At 43.8% G+C, this 26,732-nt stretch overlaps 1 long non-coding RNA gene across 1 annotated transcript in view; it reads left to right on the top strand.

The window, feature by feature from the left end:
* LOC132818089 (uncharacterized) overlaps nucleotides 1-23,078 on the top strand; it is a 49,673-nt gene extending 26,595 nt beyond the window's left edge. Inside the window, exon 3 of the long non-coding RNA XR_009644954.1 lies at nucleotides 22,848-23,078. This is a non-coding gene — a long non-coding RNA (uncharacterized LOC132818089). The remainder of the gene's footprint in view (nucleotides 1-22,847) is intronic.
* The last annotated feature ends 3,654 nt before the right edge of the window (nucleotides 23,079-26,732 follow it).

Below are 26,732 nucleotides of genomic sequence, written 5' to 3'. Positions count from 1 at the left end.
TAATTTATAGTGTCTTTCGCTAGGAGGTATCATCGAAAAATTGTCATGATGCAACTAACAATTTATTGAATTAAGTCTCACAATTATTTGAGGGAAATGAAAACAGATTTATTATTTGACTGAAACAGAAGGTTTTGTAATTTTAAACAAACCTTGGCATCTGCCTCTCGCTCTCCTCCAATGATCATGAGATAACAATTTATTTACTTGGCCTGAAGTAAGTACTGTTCCTTGTTTCTGTTGTGAGGATTTTAGTTGCACATGCCACCTTGGCTTGGTTTAGGCTGATGCCTTCAAGGCTAAGAAAGAGCTCAGCTAAGTCCTAAGACTGAAGATAATTATGAAGAAAACCAAATGTCATTTTGCTAAGCCTCACTGGAAATGGTCTTACTCACCCTCTAATAGAGTCATAGAGATGTAGAGCACTGAAACAGACCCTTCAGTCCAACTTGTCCATGACAACCAGATATCCCCACCCAATCTAGTCCCACCTGCCAGCACCCAGCCCATATCCCTCCAAACCCTTCTTAGTCATATACCCATCCAGATGCCTTTTAAATGTTGTAATTGTACTATCCTCCATCACTTCCTCTAGGAGCTCATTCAATACATGTTCCATCCTCTGCGTGAAAATGTTGCCCCTTAGGTCTCTTTTATATCTTTCCCCTCTCACCCTAAACCTATGCCCTCTAGTTCTGTACTCCCCACGCCAGGGAAAAAACTTTGTCTATTTATCCTATCCATGCCCCTCATGATTTTATAAACTTCTGTAAGGTCACCCCTCAGCCTCCGATGCTCCAGGGAAAACAGCCCCAGCTTATTCACCTCTTCCTACAGCTCAAATCTTCCAACCCTGGCAACATCCTTGTAAATCTTTTCTGAACCCTTTCAAGTTTCACAACATCCTTCTGATAGGAAGGAGACCAGAATTGCGCGCAACATTCCAAAAGTGGCCTAACCAATGTCCTGTACAGCCACAGCATGACCTCCAAATTCCTGTACTCAATACTCTGACCAATAAAGGAAAGTATACCAAACGTTTTCTTCACTATCCTATCTATCTGCGACTCTACTTTCAAGGAGCTATGAACCTGCACTCCAAGGTCTTTTGGTTCAGCAACACTTGCTAGGACCCTATCATTAAGTGTAAAAGTCCTGCTAAAATTTGCTTTCCCAAAATGCAGCATGTTACATTTATCTAAATTAAGCTCCATCTGCCGCTCCTCAGTCCATTGGCCCATCTGGTCAAAATTCCATTGTAATCTGAGGTAACCTTCTTCCCTATTCACTACACCTTCAATTTTGGTGCCATCTGCAAATGTACTACTATACATCTTTAGATCGCATCCAAATCATTTATATAAATGATGAAAAGTAGTGGACCCAGCACTGATCCTTGTGGCACTTCACTGGTCACAGGCCTCCAGTCTGAAAACAATCCTCCGCCACTACCCTCTGTCTTCTACCTTTGAACCAGTTCCCTCTTCCCCCAGCTTCCCACCGGCACAACCAATACCACATTGTTTTGTTTTATTCGTATTTTTGGTTCACCGTAGATTGTTGAGGAGGGAATAGTTGTTGGAGAGGCTGTCCTTGGCAGAGTTATAAAGTAAGTAAGAATTTAGTGAGGATGGGTGACTACACTGAACACTTCGTAAATGTCTAGATATCAATGAGAGACCGAATTCACATTCAAAATAACTAGCTTACGATTTTGGCTGTTTTAATCTGCCATCAGACATACGGGAATAATCCAAGCAGAGAATTTTGAGGAAGAAAGCCTAGATGACATGAAAAGACAATGAAGGTGGGCAGATGGGTTGGTCTCATGTTTTAAGTTGGGAGTCGATGATAGTAGCTCAGAAAGAAAGATGGGTGTGTCTCAGAAAGGAAAGAATTAATATCATTTAACAAGGGCGCTGATGTGGAGATAAATGTCCAGAAGAAGAGTTTGGATGGATGCGAAGCATGAGTAGGAGAGATGGGGAACGTAGGTTGAAGTTTACAGGAGAATGGGCAAAGATTGGTGGCAGAAAACAGATGGAGAAAATTGCAAAGTTAACTGTGTGAATGGTCAAAATTATGGAGACAAGCTTTTATTATCCTTGGTTACTGTCACCATTCAAATTGTACCATTCAAAGCAGCACAGCAATGAATATTGTTTGGTGCATGCTAAGTGTGTTACAAGGTTGGGATAAAGAACATAAGATTGTGCATCCTGTGGAAATAACGCATCAGCTCAACATAGCTTATTCTCGTCAGCATCAGAGGTGGAACCATGGGTGGAGGAAGATCCCAAGTTTTGCATGTGTCATGTTGATGAGCCATTGGTTAAAATGGGATTAAAATTCAAGAGTGCGGTGGATATTCCCACCAATGCCAGCAAACCTCTTGTAGATTTGAAGGTATGGATGAAGGACCCATTTGTGGGTGATGTGGGACCATACAACTTGTTTTAAACCAGGAGATTGTTCATCACTACATGACAACATTTCTCTCTGATGCACCTCTGGTTTCAGGAATCTTGAAATGTTCCCCAAGTAACAAGGAGTAATGATGGCCCGCACCCTGACGGTGTTCTCAAGAATGGTCATATTGTGAAATGTTAATTAAAAACCAAAAAAAAACTGCAGGTGCTGTTAAATCAGAAACAAAAACAGAAGTTGCCGGAAAAGCTCAGCAGGTCTGACAGCATTGGTGAAGAGAAATCAGAGTTGCATTTCTGGTCTGGTAACCTTTCCTCAGAACTGATGGTAGCTAAGAAAATGTCAGAAGTTCAGGTTAGGGAGAGGATAAGGAGTAAACAGTAAGTATGGCTACAGCCCAAAGAGAGAGAAGAACAGTTGGACAACAAAAGAGTGAGTAACAATCTGGCTGGGAGGGTGAATAGCTGTTCATGGAGATTGTTAGTATCTAATTGTGGTAGTGTGTAATAGCAGACTATGTGCTAACAAGTCCCGGTATGTCGGGTGGGGGAGGATCAGGATGTGGAAAAGTTCAGGACCTAAAATTATTGAACTCAATATTGAGTCCAGAGTGCTGTAGGGTCCCCAAGTGGAAAATGAGGTGCTGTTCTTCCAGTTTGTGCTGAGCTTTGCTGGAGCACTGCAGCAGACCTGAGACAGAGATGTTGGCCAGGGAACAGGGTGGTGTGTTAAGGTGGCAGGCAACTGGAAGCTCAGGGTCTTTTTGTGGGCAGAATGTAGATATTCTGTGAAGCATTCACCCAGTCTATGCTTTGTTTCCCTAATGTGGAGGAGACCACATTGTGAGCACCAAATGCAGTAGACTAGCTTGTGAGAAGTGCAGGTAAAGTGCTGCTTCACCTGGAAGGTACGTTTGAGGCCTTGGATACTGAGGAGAGAGGAGATAAATGGGCAGGTATTACATCTTCAGCGGTTGCAGGGTAAGGTGCCGTGGGGCTGTGGAGGGGTTGGTTTTGGGAATGAAAGAAGAGTGGACCGAGGGTGTCCCGGAGGGAACGGTCTCTGCAGAAGGTGGACAAGGAGGCAGAGGGGAATGTGTGTCTGGTGGTGGTATTTCACTGGAGGTGGTACAAATCACAGTTGGTGATCTTCTGGATTTGGATGGTAGGTAAGGACAAGGAGAACCCTGTTGCTGTTGCAGAAGGGAAGAGAGTCGGTGAGGACAGAAGTGCAAGAAATGGGTCAGACCCAGCTGAGGGCCCTGTCGATGATGGTGCGGGGGAATCCCAGGTTGATGAAGAAGGTGACCATTTCATAGGCTCCCTTGTTGAAGTTTGCCTCATCGGAACATATACGATGGAGATGGAGAAACTGAGAGAATGGAATCAAGTCTTTATAAGGAGCAGCGTGCGAGGATGGCACTAACTGTTAATATTGCATGCAATTCTGGTCTCCTTCCTATCAGAAAGATGTTGTGAAACTTGAAAGGGTTCAGAAAAGATTTACAAGGATGTTGTCAGGGTTGGAGGATTTGAACTAAAGGGAGAGGCTGAACACACTGGGGTTGTTTTCCCTGGAGCACGGAAGCTGAGGGGTGACCTTATAGAGGTTTACAAAATTATGAGGAGCATGGATAGATAAATAGACTCCCCTGGGGTGGGAGGAGTCCAGAACTAGAGGGCATAGGTTTAGGGTTAGAATGGAAAGATATAAAGAGGGGCAGCTTTTTCACGCAGAGGGTGGTACGTGTATGGAATGAGCTGCCAGAGGAAGTGGTGGAGGCTGGTATAATTGCAACATTTAAGAGGCATTTGGATGGGTATATGAATAGGAAGGGTTTGGAGGGATATGGGCCGGGTGCTGGCAAGTGGGACTAGATTGGGTTGGGATACCGAATTTTCCGAAGTTTCACTCATCGAGGGTATTCCAACAGCACATTGAAGAGGCTATAGCTCTGGGTGCCTTGGAGGGTTGGCCTGAAACCATGAAAATTGCAGGTGTGAGGAAATCTTGCTAGATTGAGAATGGAGCATTCAGGCTTTAGACCCTAACTAGTCTGAAACCTGATTGCTTTCTGGTGAAAATTGGGCCAGGAACTCAGGAATTGGTGCTGCCTGAGTAAAATGCAGCCTTTACCTTGGTTTTCTGCCGTTTGTAAACTAGCTGCTCAGGTGCTGAACATTTGATAACCATCAGAGTGGGATGGTTAGATTAGATTACTTACAGTGTGGAAACAGGCTTTTTGGCCCAACAAGTCCACACCGACCCGCCGAAGCGCAACCCACCCAGACCTATTCCCCTATAATTACCCCTTCACCTAACACTACGGGCAAGTTAGCATGGCCAATTCACCTAACCTGCACATTTTTGGACTGTGGGAGGAAACCGGAGCACCCGGAGGAAACCCACGCAGACACGGGGAGGATGTGCAAACTCCACACAGTCAGTCGCCTGAGGTGGGAATTGAACCTGGGTCCCTAGCGCTGTGAGGCAGCAGGGGTAACCACTGTGCCACCGTGCCACCCAAATGCCACCGTGCTGTCCAAGTAGCTCTCCTCATGGTCAGGGCTTGTGTAAGTCGTCCTTGGAATCTAGTCTTACATAGGTCAAAAGAATCAGTGGAAACAGGTAAAAATGGATGAACTCCCAGGCTATCATATGCCCCTGTGGCTTGTTGGTTCAGGACAAATGATTTTCACTATTGAAGACTAGGATGTTGTCATGTTTATTGTGGGATTCCTTCCAAGGGGTACATTTTCAACAATTTGCAGCATAAGTTACTTGGAATCTTCTTGCTGGGGAGTCAAGGTTCTGTACTAGAGAACTAGAAAACGAAGAACCGTAGGTAATTGCAGTCTCCAGTTTATAACAGCCTCCGAAATTGTTATTTACATTTGTTTCCCATGTCCTTTGAGTAATAACCTCTGCTTTTTACTGCTTATTTTAGTCAGAATATCAAGAAGTCTGTTGTCCACCCAGAAGAATTAAAGTTAGGTTCTGATGAAGAGTCACTGGAATCACATCATGAACTCTGCTTTCTTCCCATGATGCTGCTAGACCTGCTGAGTTTTGCCAGCAATTTCTGTTTTGCTGTTTCTGATCTCCAGCATCCACAGTTCTTTTTTTTCTTAAAGTTAGAAGTCATTGTTATGCAACAGAGAATGGTGACACTTACGATTTTTCTACAATTCATATTATTAGGTTGTGAGCTCACAGACTGTAAGCCTAGGTGCCATAGATTTTGAGTTTTGGTATGTCCACAAACAATAGAAGATATGAATTCCATTGGCAGCTTTTGTCTTATAATTCAACGCAATTACACAATATAATACAATACAGCACAGGAAGCCTGTGCTGATTTTATTTCTTATTTAGACCTGTGACTTATTGCCCATGAGCAGTATCTATCTCTCCGTTTGCCTCCCACTCATGTGTCTGTCAAGATATCCCTTAAACGGTGCCTGCTTCCACCACCTCCACTGGCAGTGCGCTCCCAGCACCCATCGCATTCTCTGCGAAAAATGCTCCCTGCATTTCTTCCCTAATCTTTCCCCTCTCACATTGAACCTATGCCCTCTTATGGATGACCTATCCACTCTATCTATGCCTCTTCTAATTTTATAGACCTCTGTAACATAACTTGCCATTTTTTATATTCAATATCCCGGCCAATGAAGACAAGTGTGCTATATGACTTCTTGACTACCTTAACCGTCCATGTTCAGGGATTTGTGGACCTGTATGCGCAGATCCCTCTGTTTGTCAATGCTTCTAAGGGTTCTGCCATTTATTATATAACTCACACCTGAATTTGACCTTATAAAATACATCACCTCGCATTTGTCCAGATTAAACTCTATCTGTCATAATTCTACCCAAAACTGCAATCTATCCATATCCAGCTGGATACTTTGACAATCTCCCTTACTGTCTGCAACTCCACCAATTTTGGTGTCATCTGCAAACTTACTAATCAGATCACCTACATTTTCCTCTAGATCAATTATATGTATTACAGGTAGGCAACTCTTTATCTGAAATCACAAAATCTGAAAATCTCCGAAATCTGGAGTTTTGTTTGTGAAGTTTTCATCTCATTAATAAGGTTGTTTGGTGTACAAACAGTTAACCCAAGTTGACACCCACTTGATGCGTGTCACTCAGATGTGACATGGTAGGGAGGGTGATCCAGCACTGGCAGACCTCAATTCTGTCTCAGGGTTCGTTACTCACAGTGAGGCTGCTGTTCGGTAAGATATTTTAAAATGTCACCATCAAACTGTCACTTATTCTGAAGTTCAAAAATTTCTGAATTCTGAAAACCAGCTGGTTCCAAGCATTTTGGATAAAGGATTGTGCACCTGTACAAACACCAAAGGTCCCAGTACTGATCCCTGCAGAACACCACTAGTTAATGATCTCCATTCTGAAAAGCAGCCTTCCGCTGCTACTGTCTGTCTTCTGTGTCCTAATCAGTTCAGCATCCATCTAGCCAACTCACCCCAGATTCCACGAGACTCTACCTTGGGTACCAGCCTGCAGTGAGACACCTTATCAAACACCTTACTAAAGTCCATGCCTCAGTATGAAGGCCCGCACCTATAGTCAATCAATTTGGAACTTCTTGAAGATGTAAGATGGCCTCGATTGCAGAAATGGCAGAAGTCACCTTAGCTTTGACAAATATCGGAGCAGCCTTTTGATGTCTATTTTTAAAAGAAAAGGCTGTTCCTGAAAAATCAAAGTTTAAAGCGGTCCACATTAAAGTTATGAATATGAATGCCTTTACTGGGAATAGCAAATGCTTTAGGAATGTCTCAATTTGATGGAAGGCATTATATAAACTCAAACTCATGAAATGCCTGATCTAGGAATGATCACATCTAGTCTCTTCATACAGATATAACATTTTTTTAAACCCTGTCATTGTTTACCTCAATATGCATGGAATTAAATTTATTTTTATTTCCACCCTACAATTCTCTGTGAAACCAATACAGAATGTCTGTGGACAGTTGTGAAGAAAATGAATGGGATTCTCACTGGCACACAAAGGAATTAGTCTGACTGCATTGCAAAGCAGCATATTTGTGCCAAATTCATACAAAGCCCGTAAGCAAGACGACACATTCTTATGGTAAATCAGAGCTGAGTGCATTAGCCAGCTCATTTGATATCTAGTGAACTGACTGAGGCCAACATTCATCAATCTGAGAGAAAGCTCACACTCTTTTGGACTTGAACCTGGTTAGTAACCAGTGGAAATAGCCTTAAGGTAATTGGCAAAGGAGCTGGAGCTGAGGTGAGAACTTGCTTATACTCAGTCAGTTATTATGAGCTGCCTGAAAGGATGGAGGAAGCAGATACAATAGTCACTTTCAAAAGGGAATTGAATGACTAGTTGAAGTGGGGGAAAATTGTAGGGCTAAGGGGAAAGAAAAGGAGAGTGGGACTAATTGGATGGCTCTTTCAAAGAGCCAGCGCACCTACTACGGGCCGAATGGCCTCCTTTAATGCTGCAAGATCGTATGAGCTAAACTAAACACTAAACCTGAGCACAAACACTGAGACTTCTTGATAAGGAATATTCAAGCAGCAGTGATTGGGAATGCTGGAAGACTGTCTAAATGTTTTCTGCTTGGTTAGAAAGGTCAATATCGAAGAACCCCCGCTCCCAACCCCATCATTCTTCCAATAAAAATCTCCACTCTCAAAGACGACAAAAAGAATCGTTGCACCTATAACAAACAGTAATCATTTTAAGCGAATTATTTCAGCCCTATCACCTAGCAACACTTTATGGAAATGTGCTTTGAGACAATAATAATATAGAACCCCATCGCCCAGGTCAAATGTAGAGGGGAACCTTATGTCTGGCGCTGAAAGAATTTTACTGTCAGTGGTTTTAATTAACGCTTCAAGCTCCTTCCAAGTACCTCAAGTTTAATAATGGCCTCAGCCCCGTAGCCCAGATTGGCATCCCTATTAAATATTGTCTGTTTGGCTGAGAACATGAAAAAAGGGCTGGTTTCTTAAGCAGTGTCACCAGAGCAATGTAGGTCTCCAGGTTCTCACATTACTTGCTGCGGATTACACCATTCTGCTTTAGCTGGGCCAATTAAATGTAAGCATGGGATTGAACAAACCAATCAGGTTAATTAGTTTAATCAGACTCAGTCACTAGCTGGAGTTTGCATTTGATGAAGCGTCGCCGTGTTTAGGTTGCGGTGAGGTAATTAAAATTTTTTTTTAAAACCCTTGTGAAATGTGAAGGCCAGCAGCAACAAGAGAATGCCGTTTAATGAGCTTGACATGTGAATGTGAATGGGGACAATGAGTGGATATGTGGTAAACAAATTCACCCATGCCACTCTCCCCCTCTTGAACTTCTTTAACATACATCCATCAAGTGTTGTTGGGAGTTTTAAGTCTGTCAAAAGTAATCAGTGGCTTTAACTTCCTCTTCCCAGGTGTGTACCGGATCCTACACTTCCTTTATGTTTGTTCTTCATCGTCAAAATAAACCAAACAGGGAATTCCAACTGCTTTCATTGGTGTCTAAATTAAATAAGTTGATTCTTTTTATGTCCTTCCTGCTCCTTTGCTGTCTCAAACACAATGACAATGTCTAGTGCCCTCAGAATGAAAAGGGATTCTAAAGGGAAAGTACAAAGGGACAGTTCCTAATGAGCAATTAGGAAAGAGAGATTATTTTCCCATCCAATTTTTTTCCCTTTTTCTTACATCTCCTTTCCCTCCATTCCAACAGTGAAACCTCTTGTTAGTGGGGCTTAACCTTGTAACATTTCCTGTCGCTGAAGGGAAAATGCTGGCTGACTACATACAGCAATCCACATTCAGTCTCATTTCCTCAAGGGAAAGTTGAGTAGAGGGCTGTCCAATAGCGACTTGGCTTCGCATAGATCAATCAGCATATTCGGGATTCGTTACTTCTTGAGACTTGTTAGCTGGTAACTGTAAAAAATGAGGTCTGCAGATGCTAGAGATCACAGCTGCAAATGTGTTGCTGGTCAAAGCACAGCAGGCCAGGCAGCATCTCAGGAATAGAGAATTCGACGTTTCGAGCATAAGCCCTTCATCAGGAATAAGAGAGAGAGAGCCAAGCAGGCTAAGATAAAAGGTAGGGAGGAGGGACTAGGGGGAGGGGCGATGGAGGTGGGATAGGTGGAAGGAGGTCAAGGTGAGGGTGATAGGCCGGAGTGGGGTGGGGGTAGAGAGGTCAGGAAGAGGATTGCAGGTTAGGAGGGCGGTGCTGAGTTGAGGGAACCGACTGAGACAAGGTGGGGGGAGGGGAAATGAGGAAGCTGGAGAAATCTGAATTCATACCTTGTGGTTGGAGGGTTCCCAGGCGGAAGATGAGGCGCTCCTCCTCCAGCCGTCGTGTAGTTGTGTTCTGCCGGTGGAGGAGTCCAAGGACCTGCATGTCCTCGGTGGAGTGGGAGGGAGAGTTAAAGTGTTGAGCCACGGGGTGATTGGGTTGGTTGGTTCGGGCGGCCCGGAGGTGTTCTCTGAAGCGTTCCGCAAGTAAGCGGCCTGTCTCACCAATACAGAGGAGGCCACATCGGGTGCAGCGGATGCAATAGATGATGTGTGTGGAGGTACAGGTGAACTTGTGGCGGATATGGAAGGATCCCTTGGGGCCTTGGAGGGAAGTGAGTGTGGAGGTGTGGGCGCAAGTTTTACATTTCCTGCGGTTGCAGGGGAAGGTGCCGGGGGTGGAGGTTGGGTTGGTGGGGGGTGTGGATCTGACAAGGGAGTCACAAAGGGATATTTCCCTCCCCTCCCCTATCAGCGTTCCGCAAGGACCACTCCCTTTGTGACTCCCTTGTCAGATCCACACCCCCCACCAACCCAACCTCCACCCCCGGCACCTTCCCCTGCAACCGCAGGAAATGTAAAACTTGCGCCCACACCTCCACACTCACTTCCCTCCAAGGCCCCAAGGGATCCTTCCATATCCGCCACAAGTTCACCTGTACCTCCACACACATCATATATTGCATCCGCTGCACCCGATGTGGCCTCCTCTATATTGGTGAGACAGGCCGCTTACTTGCGGAACGCTTCAGAGAACACCTCCGGGCTGCCCGAACCAACCAACCCAATCACCCCGTGGCTCAACACTTTAACTCCCCCTCCCACTCCACCGAGGACATGCAGGTCCTTGGACTCCTCCACCGGCAGAACACAACTACACGACGGCTGGAGGAGGAGCGCCTCATCTTCCGCCTGGGAACCCTCCAACCACAAGGTATGAATTCAGATTTCTCCAGCTTCCTCATTTCCCCTCCCCCCACCTTGTCTCAGTCGGTTCCCTCAACTCAGCACCGCCCTCCTAACCTGCAATCCTCTTCCCCCACCCCACTCCGGCCTATCACCCTCACCTTGACCTCCTTCCACCTATCCCACCTCCATCGCCCCTCCCCCTAGTCCCTCCTCCCTACCTTTTATCTTAGCCTGCTTGGCTCTCTCTCTCTTATTCCTGATGAAGGGCTTATGCTCGAAACGTCGAATTCTCTATTCCTGAGATGCTGCCTGGCCTGCTGTGCTTTGACCAGCAACACATTTGCAGCTGGTAACTGTAACCAATGTAGTCACCATAAACCTCATCATTGGACACTGTTATGATAAACAACAGATCTCTGACCTAGCAAAGGTTTGGAGATTTCTCAATGAGCTGAATTTTGCAGATGCCATGGACAGCTGGGTCCCTACTGCACAGAGGGGCCCTCACATGTAGTGTACATGCATCGGAAAGTTGCAGGCTGCACATGAGGATAGTACAGAGCCTTGCAAAGGTTATGTAATATAAGCACTGCCATCAGAAAACTGATAGGGATTGTGCAGCTAATTTGGAGATTTGGCCAGTCCTTGTGATTTCCTGCATTTTGGACTGTAAGGAAGTTACTGAATTATTTGGAACTGGCAAATTGGAAAGTGAAACAAAAGACCTGCATTTACAACAAACCTTTGATGATTTTCAGAATAGCCCAATATGCATCACATATAAAGTATCTTTGAAGTTTGTTCACTGTTGCAAGGTAGGACCTTGCTTGCAGTTGTTGAACATGTAATTCCAGATATTTTTGCAAGGGAGCCCTCAAAGTTGCTGCTTCTACTTTTTCCTCAGATCAGTTCTCTTTCTCCATACCTGAATTCAGGTCCATTGACATATGAACAGCAACAACTTCTGATCATTGCTTACCTTGTTCCAGGTCAGAAGTCCAGTGCTGCAAAAAGTCTCTATAATCGACCCCTGCAGAAGTGGCTGCACCACAATTTAAAACGATCGCCTTCGCACATGACAGCTGGGGGTCACAGACTGCTGCTTTTGGTATAGAACCCCATGTTATCCCTCTTTGATTCAGTCCCCAAGCTACACATTGCTGTATGTTGCTCCAGGAGCAGGCAGACACGTAAAAGGGTCCTTTAACACTGTGCCCATGCTGACCAGCCCATGACGTGCGCAGGATCAATAGCTGAGGTCACCAGCAAGCATGATTCATATTGATGTAACTGCCAGAATACCATCCATGGGCAAGTTCAGCAACACATTTGTCTTTGTTATAACCAGTGATTGCTGGTTCCACATGAAGAGTTTCCCTGGGAAATTCTGACCTTTTTCCTAGTGGAGCCTTGAAAGTCCTTGCAAATGCTGAGTAATTCGAGGTTTTATTATGTCAGACTGATAACTCTTTGTTAGTGGAGACGGATAAATGCAATGAAGATATTGGTGAGCCATGATCTGACTGAACGCAAGATTCAATTCTGAGGTACAGTTAACAAAAGCGGTCTTCATCGAGGCAGTACTGCTGCTTCACAGTGCCAGCGACCTAGGTTCGATTCCACCGTTGGGTGACTCCTCAGTCTGTGTGGAGTTTGCACATTCTCCCTGTATCTGTGTGGGTTTCCTCTGGGTGCTCTGGTTTCCTCCCACAGTCCAAAGGTGTGCAGTTTAAATGGATTGGCCATGCTAAATTGCCCATAGTGTCCAGAGATAAGCATGCTAGATGGATTAGCTATGGGAAATGCAGGGTTTTAGAGATAGGCTGGATCTGGGTGGGATGCTCTTTGGAGGGTCAGTGTGGCCTTTATGGGCTGAATGGCCTGTTTCCACATGGTAAGATGCTATGATTCAAATGCTGGCAAATGGGATAAGTTGGCATGGATGAGTTGAACTTAAGGGCCTGTTGTGCAACTCTACATCTCTGTGAGTGCATGCCTCCATCACCCTTTGAGGCAGCAAGTTCCCTAAGACCATAAGACACAGGAGCAATTAGGCCATTCGGCCCATTGAGTCTGTTCCACCATTCGATTGTGGCTGATATGTTTCTCAATCCCATTCCCTGCCTTCTTCCTGTAACCCTTGATCCACTTACTAAGCAAGAACCTATTTATCTCTATCTTAAATGTACTCAATGGCTTGGCCTTCACAGCCCTCCGTGGCAATAAGTTCCACAGCTTCATCCTCTGACTGAAGAAATTTCCCCTCATCTCAGTTCTAAAGGGTCATCACTTCACTCTGAGTCTGTGCCCTCAGGTCCTGGTCTCTCCTATTTGTAGCAAGATCTTCTTCACGCTCACTCGACCTCGGCCTCTCAGTATTGAGTAAGTTTTAAGCCAATCCCTCCTCATCCTTCTAATATCCATCAAGTATAAACCCAGAGTCCTCAACCACTCCTCATATGACAAGCCCTTCATCCCTGGAACCATTCTCGTAAACCTTACCTGGACCCCTCCAACACCAGCACATTCTTCCTTTGATACAGGGCTGAAACTATACACAATGTTCCAAATCCAGTCTGACTAGAGGATCGTACAGCCTCAGCTGTACATTTTTGTTTGTATCTTCTAGGCCTGTCTGCATTTGCTTTCCAAACTGCCAACTGAATCTGCATGTTAACCTTAAGGGAGTCTTGGACCCTCTAGTCTCTTTATGCTTCAGATGTCTGAAGCCTTTTCCCATTTAGAAAATCATCGATACCTCAGTTCTTCCTCCAAAGTAGCCTCACACTTTCTGACATTGACCAAATCATTCTGCAACCATCCCATTTCCCCTGCCCTACCTGTGCCTCCCCCCCCCACCTTTGTGTCATCTGGCATCATCTGTGTCATCAGCAACAATGCCCTCAGTTACTCCATCTAGAACGGTAATGTATAATGTGAATTGCTGTGGTCCCAACACAGATCCTTGCAGAACTCCTCAGTCATTAGTTGCCATCCTGAAAAGGCCCCCTTGTCCCTATTCTCTGCCTTCTACCAGTCAGCCAAACCTCTGTCTATGCCAGTATCTTTTTCCTAACACCATGGACTCTTAGCTTTCCTAGCAGCCTCCAGTGCGGCACCTAGAAAAAGACCTTCTGGAAATCCAAATAGATCATGTCCACTGGCTCGCCTTTGTCTCACTTGCTCATTGCCTCCTCAAACAATTTTAACAGATTTGTCAGGCATGATCTCTCCTTGAAGATGTTGTGCTGACTCTGCCCCAATTTTATTATGCACTTCCAAGTATTCCACAATCTCATTCTCAATAATGGACTCTAAAAGCTTACTGATGACTGAGATCAGGTTAATGGGCCTATAGTTTCCTGTCTTCTACCTCTCTTCCTTCTTAAACAGGAGTATTACATTCGCCATTTTCCAGTCCTCTGACACCCTCCCCAACTCGAGTGATTCCTGAAAGATTATCATTGATGCCTCTACAATCTCCTTAGTTATCTCTGTTAGAATGCTGGGATGTAGTCCATCTGGTCTGGGTGATTTATCCACCTTCAGACCTTTCAGTTTCCTTAATACCTTGTCTTTTGTGATAGCCACTGCATTTATCTGTGTTCCCTATTGAAGTTCTGGTGTGCTGCTGGTGTGAAAACAAATTATCCATTGATTTCTACCACCATTTTTTTGTTCCCCATTACTATTTCTCCAGCCTCATTTTGGAGCGGTCCAATGTCCACTCTTGCCTTTTTTTTTACCTTTCATGTATCTAAAAGTACTCTTGCAATCTTCTTTTATATTAGTAACTAGCTTATTGTCATATTTTTGTCTTTTTTCCCCATATTGCTTTTATAGTTATCGTCTGCTGTTTTTTTTAAACTTTCCCACCCCTTTGATTTCCAACTAATTATCACCACATTCTTTGTTTGTATACTGTCCCTGACTTCCCTTGTCAGCCATGGTTGCCTCATCCTCCCCTCAGGATGTTTCTTCTTCCTTGGGATGAATTTCTGCTGTGTCTCCTAAATTACCCTCAGAAACTCCTGCCATTGTTGCTCCACCCTCTTCCCTATCAGGTTCCCTGCAGGTAGATAGGATAGTGAAGGTGGCGTTTGGTATGCTTTCCTTTATTGGTCAGAGTATTGAGTACAGGAGATGGGAGGTCATATTGCAGCTGTACAGGACATTGGTTAGGGCACTGTTGGAATATTGCATGCAATTCTGGTCTCCTTCCTATCGGAAAGATGTTGTGAAACTTGAAAGGGTTCAGAAAAGATTTACAAGGATGTTGCCAGGCTTGGAGGATTTTAGCTATAGGGAGAGGCTGAACAGGCTGGGGCTGTTCAGCTATGGAAGGTTGATAGCGGGTGCACACTTCCTTCTAAAATGTCCAAGCAGAATGAAATTTCTCTTATGTCCTTCATAGGAGCATAGAGTCAGAGAGATGTACAACTTGCAATAGATCCTTTAATCCAACCCATCCATGGACAGCGAAAAAGGTTACCTCAGATTACAACAGGATCTTGAGCAGATAGGCAAATGGGCTGAGAAGTGGCAGATGGAGTTTAATTCAGATAAATGTGAGATGCTGCATTTTGGGAAAGCAAATCTTAGCAAGACTTATTCACTTAATAGTAAGGTCCTAGGGAGTGCTGCTGAACAAAGAGACCTTGGAGTGCAGGTTCATAGCTCCTTGAAAGTGGAGTCGCAGTAGATAGGATAGTGAAGAAGGTGTTTGGTATGCTTTCCTTTCTTGGTCAGAGTATTGAATACAGGAGTTGGGAGGTCATGTTGTGGCTGTACAGGACATTGGTTAGGCCACTGTTGGAATATTGCGTGCATTTCTGGTCTCCTTCCTATCGGAAAGATATTGTGAAACTTGAAAGGGTTCAGAAAAGATTTACAAAGATGTTGCCACAATTGGAGGATTTCAGCTATAGGGAGAGGCTGAACAGGCTGGGGCTGTTTTCCCTGGAGCATCGGAGGCTGAGGGGTGACCTTATAGGGTTTTACAAAATTATGAGGGGCATGAATAGGGTAAATAGGCAAAGTCTTTTCTCTGGGGTGGAGGAGTCCAGAACTAGAGGCGAAAATGTGTTGCTGGTTAAAGCACAGCAGGTCAGGCAGCATCCAAGGAACAGGAAATTCGACGTTTTGGGCCAGAGCCCTTCATCAGGAATGCGTAATTCCTGATGAAGGGCTCTGGCCCGAAACATCGAATTTCCTGTTCCTTGGATGCTGCCTGACCTGCTGTGCTTTAACCAGCAACACATTTTCAGCTCTGATCTCCAGCATCTGCAGACCTCACTTTTTACTCCAGAACTAGAGGGCATAGATTTAGGGTGTGAGGGGAAAGATATAAAAGAGACCTAAGGGGCAACTTTTTTACACAGAGGGTGGTACATGTATGGAATGAGCTGCCAGAGGAAGTGATGGAGGCTGGTACAATTGCAACATTTATGAGGCATTTGAGTAGGAAGGGTTTGGAGGGATATGGGCCGGGTGCTGGCAGGTGGGACTAGATTTGGTTGGGATATCTGGTCAGCATGGACAGGTTGGCCCAAAGGGTCTGTTTTCATGTTGTATATCTCTATGACTCTATGACTCTATAACTCTGGCCAGTACCTCCCTTCATCCCTTTGTAGTTACCTTTACTCAATTGTAATACTGTTCATCTAATTCCAGCTTCTTCCTCTTAAACTGCAGGGTAAATTCTATCATATGTTGGTCACTGCCCCTCGGGATTTCTTTGCCTTAAGCTCCCTAATATAGTCTCCCTCAATACACAATACCAAATCCAGAAATGCCTGTTCCCAAGTGGGGTCGACCACAAGCTGCTCCAAAATACATCTTGTTGAGATTCCATTAATTCCTTTTCTTGAGATACACTACTGGCCTGATTTTCCCAGTCCACTTGCAAATTGGAGTCCCCGTGATTATTGTAATAGTGTATTTCTCACATACCTTTTCTACCTCCTGATTAATTTTCTCCCTCATATCCTGACTACTACTGAGAGGCCTGTACATAACTCACATCAGGCTCTGCAATAAAACCAAAACAGAAACTGCTGGAAAATCTCAGCAGGTCAGATATCATCCAAAGTCCAGTGACCCTTCCTCAGAATGGGGTCTTTTCTCCTTTGCATTTCCTCAACCCTATTCACACAGATTCGACACCTTCCGAATATATATCAGTTCTTGCTGTTGATTTAATTTAATTTCTTAATAATGAAGCAACCCCATCCCCTCTGTTCATGTGCTGTCACTTCAATAGAATATGTATACTTGGTATTTAGTTGGCAGCCCTGATCCCTCCTCTGTGAAACCCACCAAATACAAACAGCAGGAGAAGCTCAATTACCTTATTTTGTATACTGTGTGCATTTATGTACAACACCCTCAGTCCTGCATTGACACATTCCCCTCTCGCAGTTGTAGTTCCATATTTCTACCACCCTCTGAGTAAATGTTTTTTCTTTCAGACCTCCTCTAACTCACTCGCTCCTCATTTACCTTGTGCCTTCTGATCTTTGACATATCCACTGTGGGAAAGAGATTCTTACGACCTACTTTGTCCATCCCCCTCATAATTTTGTATATGTCAATCACATCCCCTTCAGCTTCCTCTGCTTCAAGGTAAACAAACTCAGCCTATCTTGTCTCTTCTCATAACTGAGACTTTCCATTCCTATGCAACATTCTGGTGAATCTCCTCTGCACCATCTCCATGCAATCACATCCTTCCGATAGTGTGGCATCCAGAACTACACATGATGCTCCATCTATGGCATAGCTAATGTTTATAAAGTTGTAACAAAACTTCCTTGTTTATCAATTCTACACCCTGACTCATGACAGCCTTCATTACCACTCTGTCTACCTGTGCTGACACCTTCAGGGATCTATTGACTTGTAAATTGAGGTCTCTTCGTTCCTCAGTACTCCCTAGGGACTTGCCATTCAATCCTTCCTGGACTGGACCTCCCGAAATACATCAATTTACACTTATCAGGTTTAAATTCCATCTACCATTGCTCTGCCCAATTTAGCATTAGATTAATATCAGACTGTAGCCCGAGACTATCCTCCTCAATATCAACAATACCATCAATTTTCATGTCATATGCTAATTATTACTAATTATACTTTCTACATTCGTATCCAAGTAGTCAATGTAAATAACAAATCGCAAGGGTCCCAGCACCAATTGGTCATGGGCTTCCAATTATAAAAACAACTTTCCTCTCTCACCCTCTGCCTCCTGTTTGTAAGCCCATTTTGGATCCAGTTTGCCAACTTGCCTTTGATCCCAAGGGCTCTTGCCTTTTAAACACACTTTCTGTGTAAGACCTTGTCAAAGGCCTAACTGAAGTCCATGTAACCCACATCAGCTGCATTACTCTCATCAATATATTTAGCCACCTTTTCAAGAAGCTCAGTTAAATTACTCAAACTGGACTTCTCTTTAACAAATTTGTGCTGACTATCTCTGATCATTCCCTGCCTTTCCAAGTGTTGATTAACCTTATCCTTCAGAATTTTGTCTTTGTAGAAAGTCAGTGTGCTGACATACCTTTAAATGCTCAGTCCCTTTAATTTCTTCTCATCTCTTTAAGAGTTACTGTTTTATCTAGTATCTGGCCCGATATTGCTGTCAACATACACAAAATATTGAATTCAAGCCAACTTTGAGAAGACCTGACCAGCATGAATCAGTGAACTAAATTATTTAAATTTCAGTAAATCTATATCCTCTAGAGCTGCTGAGGTTTACCAGCCCTTTCTGTTTGTTTTTTCAGATCCCCAGTATCTGCAGTATTTTGCTTTGAAATCTCTCCTTTCACCTGGCCATGAACTGCCCTTTAAAGAGATAGAATTTTTGGTTTGTAAATCAGACATCACTGAATACAAAGCAGATAGTTTTTAAACAATACATAACAGGGCTGGAAGCTCTACATGAACTCAACTATATCAGGAAGAAATGTCCTTAGCTGTTTTCTGAAGATATGTTTTTCAAATTTTGGAGTAAATTACCTACTTGACACAAGCTGAAAAGAAAGTGATTTTAAACGACTGAATGTGGAGCTTGGTGTTTCCATCTTCTGAACTGGATACTATTTGTACACAAGGGAAGTACTTGAGTACTGTGTCTTTTTAATATCCAGGACACGTAAAGGTGCCAAAACTGGTCATTGAGTTCCCATTGAAATAATGGAAATTGTTGAAAGCACTGCACGGTGCTCACATTAGAACTGTAAAAAAGGCCTGGCCAATTCACAAAGATTAATTCATACGTTTTTGGTACAGAGCCCTTTACTTCAGGACGTTGATTACTTCTTTTCATTTTTTAAAAAATTGCAAAATCAGAGGATAAATCCTCGTAAATTCATAATCTGAAGTCTTAAAAGCTTAGCTGAAGCCCGCCAGTGGATAAATTCAAAACCCTTTGCCTCATCATTGCTTCACCAGTAAATCAGTGCTCAGTGGCCTGGGAAAACCAACCCAGACCACGTGCTCTTTTATACTGCAAAGTACATGCTGTTGTGAATACTGAATGTACTCCACTTTGCAGCACCACTTGCAACTACAGAACTGAGCAATGAGAATAATTCCGGGCATCAGGGGTTTTACTGACATGGGAAAGTTAAGGATGCTGAGCTCACTTTGAGAAAAATAGAATCTCAGGTTTACCAAATTGTAGGTTCTGGGAAAGCAAACATCAGCTCTTTTCTTGAGTTTTCTCCCACTGCACTCCCGTTGCTTTGGCAGAAACCTACATGATATCAGCCAGATAACAATCTTTCCTTCATTATCAAATCTAAAGAACTGGTCATTGATTTCAGGAGGCAAGGAGGAGGGCATGCCCCTATCGACATCAATGGAGCTGAGGTGAATGTGGTTGACAACGTCAAGTTCCTAGGAGTGACAATCACCAACATTCTATCCTGGATTACCTAAGCTGATGTGACAGTAATGAAGACACATGGATACATCTTCTTCCTTAGGAGGCTAAGGATGTTAGACACAGCCATAAGGACTCTCACCAACTTTTATAATTGCACCATAGAAAGCATTCTATCTGGATGTATCACAGTGTGGTTTGGCAACGGCTCTGCCCAGGACTGTAAGAAACTACAGAGAGCTGTGAACACAGCCCGGTCCATCACACAAACTAGCATTCCATCCATTGACTCCATTTATACTTCTTGCTATCTCAGAAAGGCAGCCAACACCATCAAAGAACCCTTTCCACCCCAGTTATAATCTCTTCTAACCTCTTCCATCAAGCAGAAGATGCAAAAGCTTAAATAGATTCAAGAACGGCTTCTTCCCTGCTGTTATTAGACTTCTGAGTGGACCTTTCAAATTTCAAGTGTAATATTGATCTTGCTTTTTGTGTACAAAGTTAAAAATCACACAACACCAGGTTATAGTCCAACAGGTTTAATGGGAAGTACACTAGCTTTCGGAGCGACACTCCATCAGGTGATAGTGGAGGGCTCGATCGTAACACAGAATTTATAGCCTGTAGAAACTTGATGTCTGTGTCGATATGTGCAATCCTCTTGGAGATCCTCTCCACTTTAAGCCGGCAGTCAGTGTGTTACGATCGAGCCCTCCACTATCACCTGATGAAGGAGCGTCGCTCCGAAAGCTAGTGTGCTTCCAATTAAACCTGTTGGACTACAACCTGGTGTGTGATTTTTAACTTTGTACACCCCAGTCCAACACCGGCATCTCCAAATCATTGCTTTTTGTGTGCAGTCTTTGCAGCAGTAACTTTGCATTCCTCTCCTGTTCTATCACCGGAGGAACTTTGTACAATATGAGCTGCCTGTACTGCAGGCAAAACAAAACTTTTCACTGTGCCTAGGTGCATGTGACAATAATAAATTAAATCAAATCAAACTGATATCATCCCATTATCAAATACGAGTTTCATCCCACCATCAAACTCACTATGGACTACTCTCTACTATCTGTCTCATTCTTGGACACATGCATCTCCGTCAAGGATGGGCACCTCAGCACCTCACTCTACTGCAAACCCACAGACAACCTCACAATGCTACACTTTTCCAGCTTCCACCCAAAACATATTAAAACAGCCATCCCCTATGGACAAGCTCTACGCATACACAGGATCTGTTCAAATGAGGAGGAACATGATGGGCACCTGAAAGCACTCAAGGATGCCCTCGTAAGAACGGGGAACGATGCTCAACTCATCGACTGCCAGTTCTGATGTGCCACAGCGAGGAACCATAATGACCTCCTCAGAAGACAAACACGTGTTGCAACTGACAGGGTACTCTTCGTTGTCCAGTGCTTCCCAGGAGCCAAAAAACTATGCCATGTTCTACGCAGCCTGCAACACATTATCAACGAGGATGAGCACCTCGCCAATACCTTCCCCACACCTCTACTGCTCACCTTTAAACAACCGGCAAGCCTCAAACAGATCATTGTTTGTAGCAAACTGCCTGGCTCTCAGGACGATACCATGCAACCTTATCACGGTAGACGCTGCAAGACGTGTCAGAATGTCAACATGGATACCACCATTACGCGTGGGGACATCTCCGACCCTGTATGTGGCAGGTACTCATGCGACTCAGCCAACGTTGTTTATCTCATACGCTGCAAGCAAGGATGCCCTGAGGCATGGTACATTGGGGAAACCAAGCAGAGGCTACAGCAATGGATGAATGGGCACCGCGCAACAATCAACAGATAGGAGGGCTCCCTCCTAGTCGGAGAACACTTCAGCGATCCAAGACATTTGACCTCGGACCTTTAGGTGATCATCCTCCGGGGTGGACTTCGGGAAAGGCAACAACTAAAGGTGGCCAAGCAGAGGCTGATAGCGAAGTTCGGTGCCCATGAGGATGGCCACAACTGGGACCTTGGGTTCATGTCACGCTACAGGTGGCCCCATTGCACTATACACACACACAGACATGTACCCATAAACACTCCTACACACACACACACACACACACACACACACACACACACACACACACACACACACACACACACACACACACTCAAAAACACACACACGCTCTGTCACAGACATCCATAGCCCCCTCACCCCCACCCACACACACACATACTCACATGTACATATACACATATAATTTTGTGGGGTGAACCTGTATTTGCAGAATTACATTTTACTTTGCTCAAAAACTGCATGAATCCATGTAAGATTCTGTAAATCCATTTTTTAGATTAGAATCAGTCTGACCATTGTGGCACAGACAGCCTCACACAGGGAAGCTCACACCTTCAATACACTATCTGGGTCAACATGACACCAACTGAAGTTCACTTGAGAGTGTAACTTTTAAAAAAGTTTGGTGATTTACATATGAAAGAACTGAAACCATCTTGGTCATTCTAAAAGATGAGAGACTTAACAAACAATCCAGTCTTTTTCAACATAGAATTTTGGTTACATCACACTGTAAACTTTTGCTATAAATTCTGTGTCTTACAATCTTATACTCCACAACCACCTGACGAAGGAGCAGTGCTCTGAAAGCTAGAGCTTCCAAATAAACCTGTTGGACTATAACCTGGTGTTGTGTGATTTTTAACTTTGTACACCCCACTCCAACACTGGCATCTCCAAATCCTGATATCAGGTTTGCAAAGCCAAAAAATCTCAATGTATGCTATGCAAGATTTAAAGCTGATCCTGGTGAATTGTCTTTCAAGGTGAAAGCTTTAAACATCAGAGAATAAAGTTTGAAAGTCAGGGATTTGGAGTAAGATGAAGGTCAGATGGAACTTCTCATCCAAAGGATGACCGATTTTTGAAGGACATGACAATTACAAAGTCAGAAGTCACATGACACCAGGTTACAGTCCAACAGGTTTATTTAAAATCACAAGCTTTCAGAGCGCTGCCCCTTCATCAGGTGAAGTGAGGAGAAGACACACAGGCACAGAATTTCTAATCAGCTCGTATATGACAATTGCTGATAGAATGAATTAGACTAATAGGTTCAAAGTTTATTTCTGGAAACAATGTGATCGAGAGTTTACTGTTGAGAAAACGAGAAGATGAGGTTGTCTAATCAAAAAGGAAACCTGTCTGAGCCATTTTTTCTTCTATTAAAATGATACTAAATTAGCTAATAAGTTAAGATTTTCTATGTTATTGTGTATTTCAGATTGACACGATTGATAGCATGTTGTAATAAAAAGCCCATCGCTATGGTGATAGAGAACAAGGTCCAAGAAGCTCAACGATGTCTTGTTCAAAGTAACCAAGTTGACTTTCAACCACCTTAAACATTCAGTATTCGTACCATTGCTGACCAGAGAGAGCAGTGTCATCATCTAGAGCAACCCACCAATGCTCCTTTAACCAAACCTTTATAAAAATTTACTTTTATTTGGAATTGCGTTGCTGGTAAGGCCAGTATTTATTTGCTTTTGAACTGAACATTTTGTGAGACTACTTCAAAGGACAGTTAAGAGTCAATGACATTACAGTGGGTCTGGAGTCACATATGGGCCAGATCTGGTAACCGCAGACACCATCATTGAGAATGGCTTTATGTTCAAGATTTATCAATCAAAATTGAGTTTCACAAGCTGCAGCAGTGGGACCTGTTTCCCCAGCTCACTTACCTAAGCCTCTTGATTACAAGTCCAGGGTGGCACGATGGCTCAGTGGTTAGCACTGCTGCCTCACAGCACCAGGGTCCATGTTCGATCTCAGCCTTGTGTGACTGTCTGTGTGGAGTTTGCACATTCTCCCTGTGTCTGTGTGGGTTTCCTCCGGGTGCTCCAGTTTCCTCCCACAGTCCAAAGATGTGTAGGTTAGGTGAATTGGCCTTGCTAAATTGCCTATAGTGTGAGGTGCATGAGTCAGAAGGGGAATGGGTCTGGGTGGGTTACTCTTCGGAGGGTCGGTGTGGACTGGTTGGGCCAAATGGCCTGTTCCCACACTGTAGGGAGTCTAATCATTACCACCATGCCACCATCTCCTTAATGATAGGAAGCTAGACAGTCAGACCTCAGCAAGTGGGACTGCAGGGTAAGGTGCAGGCAAATGGTGGTAAGGAATTAGTCTGGGGGAGGGGGGGAGCACAAGGAAATTGAACATTAGGCACACTGCACCCAACTTCCCCATCCCCATCCCCATCCCCATCCTGCTCAACACTAGGTTAGAGCCTCCCCGCCACAGGTAGAATTCCAGTGCTAGTGGAAAGAGGTGCTTAAATAGCCATTAAATAAATGGCTTCAAATAGGTCCATGTGTCAATAGGCCAGCCATGTCTTTCCTACTGCAAGTAAAACACACATGAGATTCAATTGGCAACAGAGCAATCTCCCTCCTTCTGTCGGGCATGTAACATTCCAGTCAATGTCTGTAAATGTTCATTTGTTTTTTTATTTGCTAACTAGGCCAGCATTTATTGCCCCGAGAGCAGTTAAGAGTCAACCACATTGCTGTGGATCTGGAGTCACGTGTCATTTAGACCAGGTAATTATGGCAGTTTCCTTCCCTTAGGGCATTAGTTAATCAGATTTTTTTCTGTTGACAATTGATTCATGATCATTATTAGACTCTTAATTCTAGATTTTTATTGAATTCAAACTTCACCACCTGCCATGGTGGGATTTGAACTCAGGTCCCCAGAACAATATCTAGATCTCTGGATTAATAGTGTCATAATACTACCATTCGGCCAACAACTCCCTCCAAAAAATGAGCTCTTCACCCCAAGTGGTTTTGAACCATCAACCTTCCAGTTACCTGATAAACATGCAGAGCCAATGCACCTCAGGGATATACGCATGCTGAAAAGCCATGACATTGACTGTTAAGCTTAATGACAGCAAATAAAGTCCTTAATGTCTTATTGCGTTTAATCTTACTGCAGGGTATGGCTATCCTCTATGCAGCCTACAGCACACTGTTTAACAACTCAGTTGCAATTACTGCAAATGGTACAGCAATTACAATGTGATGTAGAATTCATGGAGGCCACCAATGGCAGAAGAGTCAAAATCATATGCATCCTTTAATAATTCATTCCACGACGAATAACGCTGATTTGATGATTAGGTTTGAGCCAGTCATTTAAGGTGGTCAGATTTCATAGCACTACTGTGAAAAAAACAATATATTTATGAACTTCATATTTATCATGCAGTGGCGTTTACTGTAAATCCATAGCAACTGTGAATGAGATGACCTGCAAAATTAGATTAGGGACAAATGCATCGACCTGTAAGGGTAAAGGGATGTTTAATAACACATTAATGTGTTCAGGGTTCATGACACTCCCGCTCTCAGTCACACTTCTAAATATACACAATGGAGCCAGGAAAGATCCAACTGAGATTAACTAGTTTGTAGATGACATTTATTTCCATTGGAATCAATAATGGGGGTGGTTGGCATTCTCCTTGAATGCTGCAGACTTTACTTATGTTAATGGTATTCTCAGAATCATGCTATTTCTTTGACATTTCTGTGTCCGAATCCTCTAAGTATCGAACTGGTGTGTGACTTGGTAGAAGGTGAGAAGTGGAGAGATACCTTGCAGTTGATGGGGATGCTCTTGTTCTGCGCTTGTTCAATTCAGTCGTGGAGATTGCAAGGGAGATGTCATCAAACTATCCTTGAGGTTTGCCTGCATTTACTATAGATTTTATGCACTAAGCTATGCCACAGCCATACTATGTTGGTGATAGAGGCAGTGGCAATTGAGCCTGGTGATGGAGTACTAGACTCAACAAACGAGGCGATTCTCAAATTTGTAGACTTCTGTGGAACAATCAACTCAAATGAGTATTGAGTCTAACCTGAATTCTCTTTACATGTTGAAAGATGCTTAGACGGAGTATCTCATTGCAAGTGCCAGCTTCCATCCTGCTATTTATCTCTAGTATCCATATAGATAATCCAGTTCTCTTTGGTAATGGTGAATAGTAACAGATACATTGATCTGTGAACGTGCTGTCAATTCACCATCACTTTCAAAACCATCAGGATCCTGCATTTCTAATATCAGAGATAGCTGCCAGCAGAGAAGAATCTTTCACACCCATGTTGTTGATCTGTTCAGCTATGGAAGGTTGATAGCAGGTACACACTTACTGCTTCCTTCTAAAATGTCCAAGCAGAATGAAATTTCTCTTACGTCCTCCATAGAGGCATAGAGTCAAAGAGATGTACAGCTTGCAATAGATCCTTTGATCCAACTCATCCATGGACAGTGAAGAGGGTTACCTCAGATTACAACAGGATCTGGACCAGATGGACCAATGGGCTGAGAAGTGGCAGATGGAGTTTAATTCAGATAAATGTGAGGTGCTGCATTTTGGGAAAGCAAATCTTAGCAGGACTTATACACTTAATGGTAAGGTCCTAGGGAGTGTTGCTGAACAAAGAGACCTTGGAGTGCAGGTTCATAGCTCCTTGAAAGTGGAGTCGCAGGTAGATAGGATAGTGAAGAAGGCATTTGGTATGTTTTCCTTTCTTGGTCAGAGTACTGAATACAGGAGTTGGGAGGTCATGTTGCAGCTGTACGGGACATTGGTTAGGCCACTATTGGAATATTGCATGCAATCCTGTTCTCCTCCTATTGGAAAGATGTTGTGAAACTTGAAAGGGTTCAGAAAAGATTTACAAGGATGTTGCCAGGGTTGGAAGATTTCAGCTATAGGAAGAGGCTGAACAGGCTGGGGCTGTTTTCCCTGGAGGGTCGGAGGCTGAAGGGTGACCTTATAGAGGTTTACAAAATTATGAGGGGCATGGATAGGGTAAATAGGCAAAGTCTTTTCCCTGGGGTAAGGGAGTCCAGAACTAGAGGGCATAGGTTGAGGGTGAGAGGGGAAAGATATAAAAGAGACCTACAGGGCAACCTTTTAACACAGAAGGTGGTATGCGTATGGAATGAGCTGCCAGAGGAAATGGAGGAGGTTGGTACAATTGCAACATTTAAGAGGCATTTGGATGGGTATATGAATAGGAAGGGTTTGGAGGGATATGGGCCGGGTGCTGGCAGGTGGGACTAGATTGGGTTGGGATATCTGGCC

This window comes from Hemiscyllium ocellatum, chromosome 1, assembly GCF_020745735.1.
Source record: "Hemiscyllium ocellatum isolate sHemOce1 chromosome 1, sHemOce1.pat.X.cur, whole genome shotgun sequence".
Classification (NCBI taxonomy): Eukaryota; Metazoa; Chordata; class Chondrichthyes; order Orectolobiformes; family Hemiscylliidae; genus Hemiscyllium; species Hemiscyllium ocellatum.
Note: the sequence above shows the minus strand (reverse complement) of the source record. Positions and strands in the feature narration are given on the sequence as shown.